This window comes from Nannospalax galili, unplaced genomic scaffold (assembly GCF_000622305.1).
Source record: "Nannospalax galili isolate Female #2095 unplaced genomic scaffold, S.galili_v1.0 scaffold546, whole genome shotgun sequence".
Taxonomy (NCBI): Eukaryota; Metazoa; Chordata; class Mammalia; order Rodentia; family Spalacidae; genus Nannospalax; species Nannospalax galili.
In genome coordinates this window covers 945,521-959,306 of record NW_008355158.1, presented here as the reverse complement: position 1 = coordinate 959,306, position 13,786 = coordinate 945,521, and the positions used below count along the sequence as shown (strand labels likewise).

Sequence of the window (13,786 nt, the reverse complement as noted above, 5' to 3'; positions counted from 1 at the left end):
TCCCTACCTTCCAGCCGCCAGAAACCTACATTTTAATCTGTTTCCATGAGTTTGACATGTTTAGATTTCACACATAAGTAAGATCAGGCAATATTGGTCTTTGTGTGCCTGGCTTACTTCGTTTAGCATCATGTCCTCCAGGTTCAACCATGTTGTTGAAAATGAAGAGATTTCCTTCTTCTCTAGAACATATTCTATTGTATAAATAGATGCTTCTCAACTTACAAAAGGATTACATCTCAATAAATTTGTAATAAGTTGAAAATATCATAAGCCCCAAATACATTTACATTATTATTATTTATTGGTGTGTGTGTGTGTGTGTGTGTGTGTGTGTGTGTGTGTGTGAACTTGAGTGCAGGCACACTGAGAGTACAAGTGTGGATGTCAAAAAACAAGTTTTGGGAGTCAGTTCTCTCTATCTGTCTTGTTTCAGAGGAAGAATTTCACTGGCCCTCAAGCTTTCTGGACCATTCTCCTGTCTGCCTCCCATCTCACTCTAGGAATGCTGGGATTACAGATGCACAGCAATACATTCTGCTTTTTACATGAGTTCTGGGGATCAAGTTTAGGTTGTCAAGCTTTCATGGCAAATACTTTTACCCTCTGAGCAATCCTGCCAGCCCCCAAATGCATTTAATACCCTTAGCCTATCAGACAGCAAAGCTTCACATATTACATGGTAGCTTCCCTTCCTCATCATCCAGCTGACTATAAGCTACAGCTCTCTGCCACCGCCCAGTGTCTTGAGAAAGATGCAGAGTTTGTGTTAGGACAGCCATTCTCCATTAGAGACTTGATTTCATATAACTGTAATCCTTTTTATAATAGAAAATCTGAAAATGATTATATTCTTCTTACAACATTAACATGTAAACTGGAAGAACATGAACTCTATTCACCTATACCAAGCTACTAAATATATTTATTGAAAGTATTTTCCTGGTTTCTATATTACTTTAAATACGACTCTAAATTTAGAACTCAAACATTTGTGTATATTTATATTAACTGTGACTTCAATAAACTAGTAAATGGGCTCTTAGAATTTATTTGTAATCTACAACCAGTCTTTAGAGAAACAGTTTTTAAGACTCCACACTAGTAATATAATCCTTAAGGGGACAGGGTGTGACAACAGGAAGTTTGCCAGCAGTGATGAGCTGGTGACATTTGTCCCCTGGTGACTTTCAGCACCTTCCCCCATCCCAGCCACAAATATGCATGATAGGAGGATGAAACCACTCTTTGGCACATTGTTCAGAATAGAATATTTTCCAGCAAGAGCTCTTAGACTGTGGCATTGACTGTTTTGTATGTCACTTTTTAAAAAGTTATTGGATTTGTTTTAAAATATGTGCACTGCCAGAGGAGAAATGCAAAGGAAAAGAATTCATCCAAAGTTTGTTATTCAGATGGTCTCAGGGTAAACCTGTGTGAACACACCACATGTACATTTGGTTCTTAATGTCAGGTTGACAAGCCAGAATAAATGCAGTACCTTTTAAGTTTAATACATTAGGAAAGTTATAGGATGTAAAAGCTCGAAACATTATAATAGATTATAAATATTATCTTAAAATGCTTTCTCATGCTCTTTAAACTTTCTTGCTCTGCAAAGTATTGTAATTCTAGAGAATAAATAATAATGGCTGAATATTAAATGCGACTAAATGAGTTTGTTTGGAAAAGTGAGCCGTGATAGAATTAATGGGCCACAAAATGCTTTACTTTTCATATCACTCAGTGTGAGTTCAGTAATTCTTAACTGAAATTTTAAAGCAAAATTAGTAACATTAAATTGATGATTTAAAGGAAATACTGATTTTTTTGAGATGCAGATCTTTATTCTTTATCTCTTGATAAGATTGATTACATCATCGTTTCATGACAAAGTCACAAGCTGCATGCACTCATTTAAGATACTAAGTTAGTATCCTGTCACGTTATTAGAAGTCCTGCTATTGAGATAATTCTCTCTTCATCTCTGTCTAATATTTATTTACTGTGTTATATTTTATGCTCAGTATTGTAGAGCTGTATTGATTTCCAGTGATCTAAAAATCAACTTTGTATCATCTGCCCAATGAAATCTGAAAATGCTTTCTCTTTTCAATTTATTGCTTGTTTTCAGTTTTTTGGCAGTTCCTTCTTTTGTAGGATACTGTTTTATCTGCAACAGTAATTTAATGACTAGGCTGAAAATTGTAAACTAATCAAAGTTTTTATACCTTCTTAACTTATTTTAACATGTGATAGTATTAAAAGAAGCAGGCATCTGCTCAGAGTTTTGTGTTTAGTAACTGTTGGTTATTTTTGTTATTTAGTTATTGAGTTTGTTTTCTGTGTTTTGGTCATTGAGTATGTTTTCTATGGGACTTGAACCTAGGGCCTCACATACACTAGGCAAGTACTCCACCACTGAGCTATATTCCCAGCCCTATGTTTCAAAATTGCTTTGATCTGTATGAAGTCTTGCCTCCGAAGAGCACTGTACCAGACAAAAAGCCTCCCTTTATTTCTGGAGAGCAGCAGAGAATAGTTTCCCTCTCAAAGTCACATGTATGTGCTTACCAGCCTCATGTCCTGTGCCTCAACTTGGTTGTGGTTATACTTGGTGATGATTAGGGGAAAACTTCCAGTATTTTTATGATGGGTCTTTTGGGTGGAAAATGAGCCAATGAGAATCCCTGGGATATGATAAGCCAATGTAAATAATCTTCAGAACTGACTCTAGTATGTAATTAAAAGGAATTAATAAATAAAATTTATGCCAACTATATAAAAATACTGGCTGTTTGCTTTTCAAATGAGTGGTAATATCAATTTGTGATTTTTTTGCTTGTCCATGCTTGGCCTTAAGTTTAGAGGAAGTAGGTGGAGGGGGAAGAGTTTCTCTGAAGCTCTATGACATAACAGATAATTGGAGGTTCCTCACTTCAGATGAGAATGAAATCTCTTTGTGTTGAAAACTGGGGGAATTCTTAGCTGGCCATGTAGAAACTTCCTCTGAGAGAGAGAAATCATGTGCCAAACTGGAGAAAGAAGTTCAGTGAATTGTGGTTTAATTAGAAGTAGGAGTTAAACCTAGAAGAAATGTTTCTTGTGTCTTATAATTTCCTATGTTTATGATACTTTAACTTTTTTAAAAGTTCAGTATACCATAAATTCTCTTGACCTAAATTAAGAATCATAGTATTCAAACTGGTTAGATTAGAAAATCTACCATTTAACCCAAAAAGATGTGTAATTCAGTATATGAAAACTATTCACATATTCAATACTAAAGGACTAGCCACATTTTGTCATCTGTATAATGGAATGAATATATACTCACATACATATAATGCATCTACTTTTTGTTAGGGAAAAAGCTGAAAAAAATATATATATATATTTCATTGATCAGAAACTAGTAAAAAGGATTTCCTTTTCAGAAGGGAGTAGGTAGGTTGAGACAGGAGTTGGAGGGATCCTTACTTTTCATTATAGGCCAGTCTTTACCTTTTGACTACTGTGCTGTGTACAAATATCTATGCCCCCAAATACGATATTTTAAAAAATCCTTATAAAAGGACAAAAGCTAAAGAATAAAAGAAAGTGGCATGTATTTTCATTTCCATTTACCATACTTGCCATTCAAGTATTGCCTATTTTATAGCATTTGAATACAATAATAGGCAAGGATACCCCAATAATTGTATTTCATATAGTGCTAGTACAGCTCGAGCATACATTGCTTTGGGACCATTGCTGTGAATATGTCCATTTTCCTCTCAATGTGGTCATATTAACAGGTAGAAGTATTAATATACCAGTTCATTATGTATACTTTCAAAATTTTTTAATTTTTTTAATGTTTTGTTTATTAGTTTTATTTTATGTGTATGAGTGTATTGCCTGCATGTATGTGAGTGCACCCATGTTGTGTAATGCCATGGAGGTCAGAAGAGGGCTTCAGATTCCCCTGGAACTGGAGCTAAGGATGGTTCATAGCTGCCATACTTTTTAATGCATCGACTTTTTTTTAGGGAAGAAGTAGCTGAAGATTGGATAGTTCATATACAAAGTTTATTAATAACTAAAATGATTTTCTTTTTTTAACCTATGGGAAAGAAGTAGTTGAACAAAGTAATGTTCAATATTGAGATATGCTTAAGTGTACTGATTTTTTTTAAAGCCATATTTTAAGTGATTTGCTTTATGGTCTTTTCAAACCATATTTTGAGTGATTTGCTTTACAATCATTTCCCTAAGCAAACACAAAGGAAAGGATAACTGGAAAAATAAGGGTATAAGGATGTAGCCAATGAAATATATTCAATGAATAAATATATATCACAGTCCTAGTTTTTAAGTTACAGCTTATTCTAAGGAGCCATTTCATTGTTTTTGTAACTCAAAGACACTGACCATTTAAGTGCTAGAAAGTGACCATCCTCAGACTTTCTAGATGTTATATTTTTTTTTCAAACTCTCTTTACACATTTCTCAGATTTTTTTTTTTTTTAGGACAATGGACATTAAGTCAATAATGTTCTCAGAAGCATACTTTTCCTGGCAGGACATTTTGGGTAATTATACATTTGGTTCACAATATGAAGGTGTAGATGATATTAGCAAATTCAACAGAATTTTAAGTTCTTAAATTAAGAACTTCTTCATAATTAATAGCTTAAGTATCTGTTTTCATCATTGCAATTTTCAGCCATTTTTATACACTAATTTATGCTTCTTCCCACTATGTGTGATAGGAAATCAAGCAGACTTTATGTCTTCACTGGGCTGACTCTGCCTTTTTAGGATTATAATCTTCTAAATTATTTCTATGACAATATTAAGAGAACATTGACCTACTCAAGACTACTTTATTAGAATAAATAAGTTGAATCTGAGATGAAGCTTTCCCAAACACTGTAGTGTTTGAATGGTGACGGGAATAGTACTGTTCCTTTTAACAAAGGTAGCTAACTCAAAACCTATCCGTGAGTATCTAGACTTTGAAGAAATATTTATCTTCCACAAGAGCCTAATTGTCTAGTGCAGACACTGAATTAAAAAAGAAAGAGTTCAACTTGATGTTAATGTGTTGGGGGTGTCCTGGGGCCATCCGGGCGAGGCTAGAGTCGGGCAGGGCTAGAGTCGGCAAGGAGTCACAACACAGACACAGGGAGTCAGGTGAGAAGCAGGCAGTGCAGACACATTTATTGCTGATATGGGGCTCCCTTATATCCCCCCTCCCGGTGTCCCATTGGCCCCAATGGCTTTCTCGGATCCGTGTCTGATTCTCATTGGCCCTCTCTGTCGAGCCATCTTGGGTCAGCCGTCTCCATGTCCTTTGGCAGAATACAGGTTAGACTCAGCCAGATGTTTTTGGTGCGTTTGCAGTGCGCATGCAGTGGTTGTTCAGGCCGCACTTCCTCCTGCATATACACCCTTTTTCTTTTTGTGAAGCTCTAGTGGGAGCCAAGATTCTTCGCCTCGGCATTATTGGCCCCACCTCAGGGGGTCCCCAATATTATGGACGGTGCCTGCCTTAGGTTGGCTTGGTTAGCAAGCTCTTACCCGGTCCTCAAAGGGCGACCTCCCTGGGTATGAACCCACTAGGGTGATTGGGGAAGGCAGTTATATAGAGGCCTCACAGATTGGATTTCCATGAGCCATGCCTGTAGGACCTCTGGGGAGGATCTCGGCCTGTGTGTTGAAGTGCCAAGAGGACCTGGAGTGTGGCTCTGTTGACACGTTTTTGCCATCTGGCATGCTGAAAGAGACACTTGATGTTGATGAGTAGGACCAAAGGAATTAGGCTAGCTATGATGACCAGGAGAATGGGGACAAATGAGACAGGCGGGACGACACCTGAGGAGACCTCACGCTTCCTAGCAAGGAAAAGAACAGGCATCTAGAGGTCAGGGTCCCCACATGTTCTCGGGGGTGACCCATGGTGCGAGGATGGTAGCCTCGTTCCAGAAAGCATCTAGGTCATTGGTTTTAACTTTAAGACATCAGGTGACAAGGAGGGATTTTAATGTACTGATTTGGGGTTCCCTACAGCTGGGGGGCAGATTACCCATGTTAATTCTAAGACAAACAAAGAGAATGTGTCGGACCCACATGTCTTGTGCTTAGTGGGGAACTTCCGTGTGTCCTTAGGCCACCGTCGTATGCCCACATGGTGTCTCCGAATGCAGAGCGGCGGTTGGGGGCCGTTCCTGGGTTCCGCTTCCTAGGGGGTTAGCCTTTATGTAGAGGTGCCAGGCGAACCAAAGCAAAATGTGTACCTCCCTAATCAACAGACAGGACGAGGGGAAAGGGAAGGAGGGGGTTCTCATGCTCACCCACAGGAGAACCGAAGGCACATGTAACACGTAGGGGCCCACTTACCGAAACTTCAGGAAGGGGGCTTCTCACAACACTGAAGAAAGTGGGGGAGAGGTGCCCAGGTGGGTTGTGGGTGGAGAAAGAGAAACAAGGCCGATCTCCGGAGGTCGATGCATGGCCAGCAGAAAAGTGCAAAGAACACAGTCCAGAAGAGAAAAGCGGCTACCACAACAATGGCCAGAACCCAAGAAGGTCAATGCCCATGCCAGCATGGGGAACTCACGTTGGGCACCAGATGTTGCAGGTGTCCTGGGGCCCTCCGGGCAGGGCTAGAGTCGGGGTGAAGTCAGGACACAGACTCCCGGAGTCAGGTGAGAAGCAGGCAGTGCGAGCAGCTGCAGACTCGTTTATTGCGGATATGGGGCTCCCTTATATCCCCCCTCCCAGTGTCCCTTTGGCCCCAGTAGGCTTTCTTGGATTGTGTCTGATCCTCATTGGCCCTCTCCGTGGAGCCATCTTGCATCAGCTCTCTCAGTGTCCTTTGGCAGAACAGGTTAATGGTTTTGGCACGTTTGCAGCGTGCATGCACTGGTTGTTCAGGCCGCACTTCCTCCTACGTTAATGTGCCAAATCAGAGTAGAGACTGAGATAGAGCCTTTGGGTGTGGAGTCTCCATGTAAAATATATGATGAACGTCTTGGAACTGCAGAGTCAAATACAGGTCTTTTGATTCATCTCCTTTCTACAGAAATAAAGAGACTAAGATGGAATTGACTTACATAAAGAATCAGTATTTGAAGCCGGGCGTGGTGACACAAGCCTTTAGTCCCAGCCAGCACTCGGGAGGCAGAAGCAGGCAGATCTTTGTGCGCGTTCAAGGAGAGGGAGGTCTACAAAGCGAATTCCAGGCCAGCTGGAGCTACAGGGAAACCCTGTCTCAAAAAGACCAAGGGGGGGGGGGAAGAATCAGTATTTGGACTCTTGGCTTTAGCTAAACTTTCAGTGTCTCTCTCCTTCCCTCCCCCAGCTAGGTAGAGTTGAAGCCATTGGCACATTGTTGTACCTTTATTCACTCTTATCTCTCTATTGGAAGATCACCACCAGGCTGTTGTGGAAGAATTGAAGGGAGGCTTGTGGACCTTATACATTGAGGCTCAGAGAATAAGAGTCACAGTAGGTAGTTTTGTTAGCCCTGCTCAAGAGGCTATTCTTTTACAAAGGCAATGTCGGGCCAGGTTTGAAGAAGTTTTGCACAAGAATTGTCTAATTAGGTGGAGTTTAAAAAAAAAAAATTACTGACCACAGTATTGAGAATATACAGTGGTACTGAGAAGTCAGTTTAGAGGATGGTGCCTTAGAAGCAAATGGTGCAGTGGAAATGAACTGGGTAGGAGTCGCTTTTAGGTCCTTTCCCTTTCCTTTACAGAAAGTGGCATCAATATAGCAGTATTTAGTAAGCTTATTTTGACTTAAGATTGTTTTCTCTTGTTACTTTCTGTCATTGTAACAATAGACTGTCTGATTGTGGAGAGGCTGAAGAGTCTTGTTGTATATTATATCTAGTGATTATCAATTGTGTGCTTGGAATATTACCTAAAATTCTATGTAAAATATATAGCGTTTATATTTAATCATTATATAAGTTGATTTAGATGCTGCAGTTGATATTTAAATTTATAAGTAGAAGCATTTCATACTCTGATTTTATGACTTAACAGATAAGGAAATATGGTGACATTTAAAGAGTTAACATCGTCTGAAATCTTGACATCTCCAGACTTATGTATCCTTCTGAATTTGTCCAGGCATTGGAATTTACAGCCCCTAATTGCAATGTGTTCAACTTAATCAGTCCCCTACCTGCTCTCATCTTCTAAGTACCCTGTGACCTTCCCATAAGCATATAAGCTATCTTGAATCACATACATGCAGGCCAGATACATTTCTATAATGCATGCTTTTCTTGGGCAATTTTTTTTCAAAATAAATTATACAGAAATTAAAATCCTGTACGTTTTTTAACTTATGCTGTTTTTTTATTTATATTCTGTGACTGTATGATTAGAAAACCTTTGTAGACCAAAATTTTGTTCCATTTATTCCATTATTTATTCAGCTATATTGAGTACTTATGTACTATTTCTTGTTTAAGTTTACTAGCATAAGACTGTTCAACATTAGTATGTGATCTATTGGAACGCTTTTGAAATTCACAGAATTATATAGAAAATACATATGCAACTCTCAATATAATATAGGATCATTGCATTTAGAGTTATATTTTTAGATAGAATTTTAGAAGCCTTATTTTATATTCCTTCTTCCCATTCATGATGGGAATACATCCATTTATTTATTACTTTGTCTGTAATAAATACCAACTTTGACTACCACAGCAAATAAACTTTAAAATATTTTATTTATTAATTTTTATTGTATGTGCATGAGTGTATTGCCTGCATGTGTGTAAGTGCACCCATATCATGAAATGCCTGTGGAGGTCAGAAGAGAGCAACAGATCCCCTGGAACTGGAGTTACAGATGGTTGTTAGCCATCATGTGGGTGCCTGGATCTGAACCTGGGTCCTCTGCAAGAGCAGCCAGTGCTCTTAACCACTGAGCCATCTCTCTACCTCCAACAAATAAACTTTAAATTTCAAAAGTAGCAACAAAATATCTAGACTATAGTGGGTGAATTAAGAAACTCTTTTCTTGACTGTTGAGACATTTATGAACTGATAGTTTGTGTGGTCAAATATTCTTTTGTTTCTGGAACACCAAAGTGTTTATTTTACCTCTAGACCTTTATAAGGACCTGTTATTTGGAGAATAGTTGATGCCAACTTTATTGAAAACAACTATTTTATTTTCTAAGGTGCTTCTTCTGACTAAGATTCAGGATTACAGTGACCTGGTTGATTCTCATACACTCCTTTTCCAAAGAAAAGACATGGAAATTTTTGAGGTGGTAGAATGCAGTTTGTATTTCAGTCTACTTTAAAAGGATGTACTGTATTCATTTTCATTATACTTTGTAGTCAACACCAGAAATGCAAGTGTTGAGCTAATTGGAATTTGCAATGATTGTGGATGATTGAAATTTGTAGGAGATTTTTGGATTTTATCTAATCATGATTAGAGTCTTTGTTGGGGTGGTACACATGACTATATGAGTATACACCTGTACGTGTGTATGTGGATGCCACAGCAAGACAGTAGGTATCTTCTTCTATTACTCTGTCTATTGCCTTGAGGCAGGGTCTTTCACTGACCTGAAAGCTTGCCGTTTTATTTACTACTGACCTTTCTCTACCCTCATTGCTGGAGCTACAGGTATGCACAGCACAGCCATGCTCAGCTTTTTTATGTGGGTGCTGGAGATTTGAACTCAGGTTCTCTTGCTTACAGAACAAGTACTCTTATCCACTGAGCCACCTCCTCAGCTCCATAGTTAGGTTTTAACCCCTTAAAGGTTGACTGGTTTTTATTTGGTTGGTTGATTGGTCCGTTTCAGTGTACATGTGCACATTTGGAGGCCAGAGGTCAGTCTCTCGTATCATTTCTCAAGAGTCATCCATCTTGTTTTTTTGAGGTAAGCAAGCCCCAAGGATCTGCCTGTCTCTGCTTCACCAGCACTAGGATTACAAGTGGCCATCACCATGCCTGGCATGTTTACATGGGTCCTGGGCTCAAACTCAGGTCCCTGACTTGGCATGGCAAGCACTTTACCAGTTAAGCCATCTCCCCAGTCCCTTAGTGTTCAGTTCCTTTTCCCATGTAACTTCCATCATTTTCAGCCATCCTCTGTTTGTCCGTGAGTATGGTGGTTTAAATGAGAAATGCCACGTAGGCTCATGTGTTTGAACACTTGGTCCCCTTTTGGTAGCACTGTTTACGGAGGCTATGGAATTTTTATGAGGTGTAACCATGCTGGAGGAAGCACGTCCCTGGGGGCTGGCTTTGACAATTGATAGCCTCACCCCCCTTTCTGTTCTTTCTCTCTGCTTCGTGTTTGCAGTTGAATATGTGACCTCTCTGCTTTCTGTTCCTGCTACCTCCTGCCAGTCCTCCCTGTCATGATGCACTCTTACCCCTCTGGAACTGTAAGCCCTAATAAACTCTTCCTTCCATAGGGTGCCTTTGGTCATGGTATTTTATCACAGCAACAAAAAGAAACTCAGGCCTTTGCCTTTCGTTTCAAAAATAAAGAGAAGAAAACCTTCGTTAACTCTTTCCCCTCTTCTCTCCTTATCTCTAAACTCATCCATCTTAGTGACTAGGATGCAGCTGGTCACAGAATGAAGTGTCTTGTTCCTTCTCCATTGCAGTTTGGCTCCGGTGCACTGGATTCATCCCCTGAAGCTCATCCAGAACCTTTAGTCTCTGCCTTTTCTTCACCAGATCTTTATTTGCATTCATTAACATATTCAAAACGTTGAATGCTATCAAATAAAAAGGAAACCCTTCCTTCAGTTCTCTTGCCCTCCCTCCCCTCACTACTGTTCTTCTTAGATTGTCCTGTGCTTTTCCATTTCCTTTGGTCACATTGCCATTGTAAACCCCCACCTTTTATGAGTTATCTTTTTGCATAGCCCTTTCCTCTCTTGGCACTATTACCTCTCTTCCCTGCTATTCCCACCATGAGTTCCCACCCAGTTCTTCTTGTATCCTGACTTCTGGTTTGCTTATCACTTGAGTGTTAAGATTTCTAAAGGTCCTGTATCTGGACCTCTCTCAAATACAATGGTTATTAGATGGCCCCACTGGTCATAACTTCGTCCCCCATTTACGGGCTTCTTCCTTGCTTTCTCCCTGTATGGCCTCCTCCTGAAACTGCTCACCTCTGCTCTAGAACCTTATTTCCAACACCTTATTGGAAACTCAATAGACACGGGGAGTTAGGAGTCAGGACAAATTACAGGTATCCTGATAAAAGATAATAATGTACCTAAACTCAGGAACCTGTCCTGAAGGAGATCAAGAAGTTAGGCCTTTACAATACCTAGTAAGGAGGGTAGACTACGCAGGATCCAATATTTCATTGGTGGAGTGGGACTAAAGCAATGGCTGAGGTTTTCAGTTGAGCCATTTGAAGGTTTCTAATTTAGAGAATTAGAAGAGTGGCGCTTTCAAAGGTGATGGCTTTCTCTTTGAACATGCAGATTCGGTCTTAAGGTGTTCATTTGAATGTATGAGGATAGCTGTTCAGAAGGAGCTCACATGGAAATAATAACCTAAAAAGGAACTCCTGTGGAGACATGAGACATGGGAGGACACAGCATAGCAGGCAGGGAGGGCTAAGGTCACTACTTACAGTAAAGAACTTGTTTCCCACTCCTAGCTGTTCCTCACATCCCCACATGTAAACCCTGTAGTTGGACAGGTTATGTAATGTGCAGTGTTTTTTTGCCTTTGTCATTATGCACATGGATTATAAAGTTCTGAATACTCCACTGCCCCTATGGCGGGTTCTTTTTTTTATCCTCCATAATTTACCCTGTCCCGAATCTCCTCCAAGAAGCTGCAGTCCAGTTTAAGCACTCTTTGTCCTCTGCTCCTCAGCACCTTGCAGTGGCACCTCCTGGGTCCACTCCATGTCAGCTCCATCCCTGACAGGCAGTATCCCCAGTAGACTAGCTTGTGGTAGCAAGTTTGGCACCAAGTCTACCTATTTGTCAGGGTTCTTGAGTGAGATGGTTTATAAACACATAGCTCACTAAAATATAATGAAAATGTCACTTAAAACTAATATTTGGCTATAATAATATTTAAACATTACTTTTTAAAGGTCCAGTAAGAAAATGCATCTGAATTTTTTATTGTACTCTGTGAGTTCACCAAAATACAGTAAATTCAAACAAACTGTAATTCTCCATATTGCTGGTCTTATTTTATCACATAAAAATATAGAAAAAGCATTGCTTTATTGCTTACCAGTAGGTGGCTGAACTACATAGCTTTTGGAAAAGAAGTAAACATTTTTTCATGTGTTTATTTTATATGTATGAGTGTTTGCTGCCTGTATGTAAGTGTACCATGTAAATGCCTAGTGCTTGCAGAGGTCAGAAGAGGCCATCAGATCCCCTGGAAATGGAGTTACAGATAGTTGTCACTGTTATGTGGGTTTTGGGAACTAAACCCATGTCCTCTGTAAGAGCAACCAGCACTCAACTGTTGAACCATCTCTCCAGCCCAGAAAATAAGTAATATCATTAAGAGCTTGATGTATAACATTTAACAAAATATTTCTTACTTATAAAAATGCCTTTATATACACACATAAATATACCTGCTTATGTATGCATATATACATATAAATATGCACATATAAAAATAATTTTTTGACTATCAGGGTTAATCAGAATTAAGAACTATTTCTTGAAAATTCATAAAAAATGACCTTCCTTTTAGCTCCACTTGTGATTTATTATGTAATACATAAAGGATTGGTACATTTTTAAAACATGTTTTTGTACAGAATATTCACAACCATAAGCTCTAAAATTTTCTTAGACAGCTTGAGGGTGAACATAGCTCTGTCTTAGTCCTAATATTAATTGTCGGTTGAGAACATTCACTTCATCTTTAAACATAGTGTTTTGTAGAGTTCTATTAAACCAGAGTTTAAAACAATAGAAAAAGATAACATATAGTTTATTCATTTCAAATTTCAATGATGATCATTTTGTTCCTGTTTCGAAGTCAGATACAAGCAACTCTCTTTTTGTTCAAACTTTAAGATTATGTTAGGTTACCCTATATGGAACAGTTATTTACTGTTAGATGCCAAAAACATTCAAATATTGGCAGTTTCATGTGACTTAACATAATTACTTTCTTATTAGTAGTAATTTTCATTTCTGTGTTCTACAAAATGAGCCCAGGTAGTTTCTGTGGATCTAAGCCTTTGGTCGATCTGACTCTGAGGAGTGTCACCTTCTCTTGGAATTTTGTGAACAGTACATTAACAGAAATGTCATTTGGTAAAATAAGCTTTGGGCAAAATATAGGTAATATGACATCCCCAAATGTTCTTCCAATTGCTTCTCCATCTAAATTTGATGTAGTGAGGTGTGTGTCTGTGTGTCTGTGTCTGTGTGTCTGTATGTGTGTGTGTCTGTGTGTATGTTATATAGTTTTTTTTTTTAGCAATCCTAATGGATGTAAAATACAATTATAGTTTTGACTTACATTTTTTTCTTTTTCCCCTTAAAATCGCTTTATTAACCAAGTGGGACAAGATGTATAATAATCATAATCTAATAAACACCTACAAAAAACAAAGAGCTCTCTAACAAGGGTGAACCTTGGATCATTCCAGTGTCCCCTCCCCCCCACCCACATGCCTCCAACCACACAACTTTCAAAAAAGAGTTCAAAGAATTCCAAATGATGCAAAAGTGGGCACTGTACCGTTGTCACCTTGGTTTTACTTTCTTTGACCTAGTCTGTTTCAAACAGATGA

At 38.9% G+C, this 13,786-nt stretch overlaps 1 protein-coding gene across 2 annotated transcripts in view; it reads left to right on the top strand.

The window, feature by feature from the left end:
• Positions 1–13,786, top strand: part of Nt5dc1 (5'-nucleotidase domain containing 1) — a 137,356-nt gene that overhangs the window by 37,816 nt on the left and 85,754 nt on the right. The window lies entirely within an intron of this gene.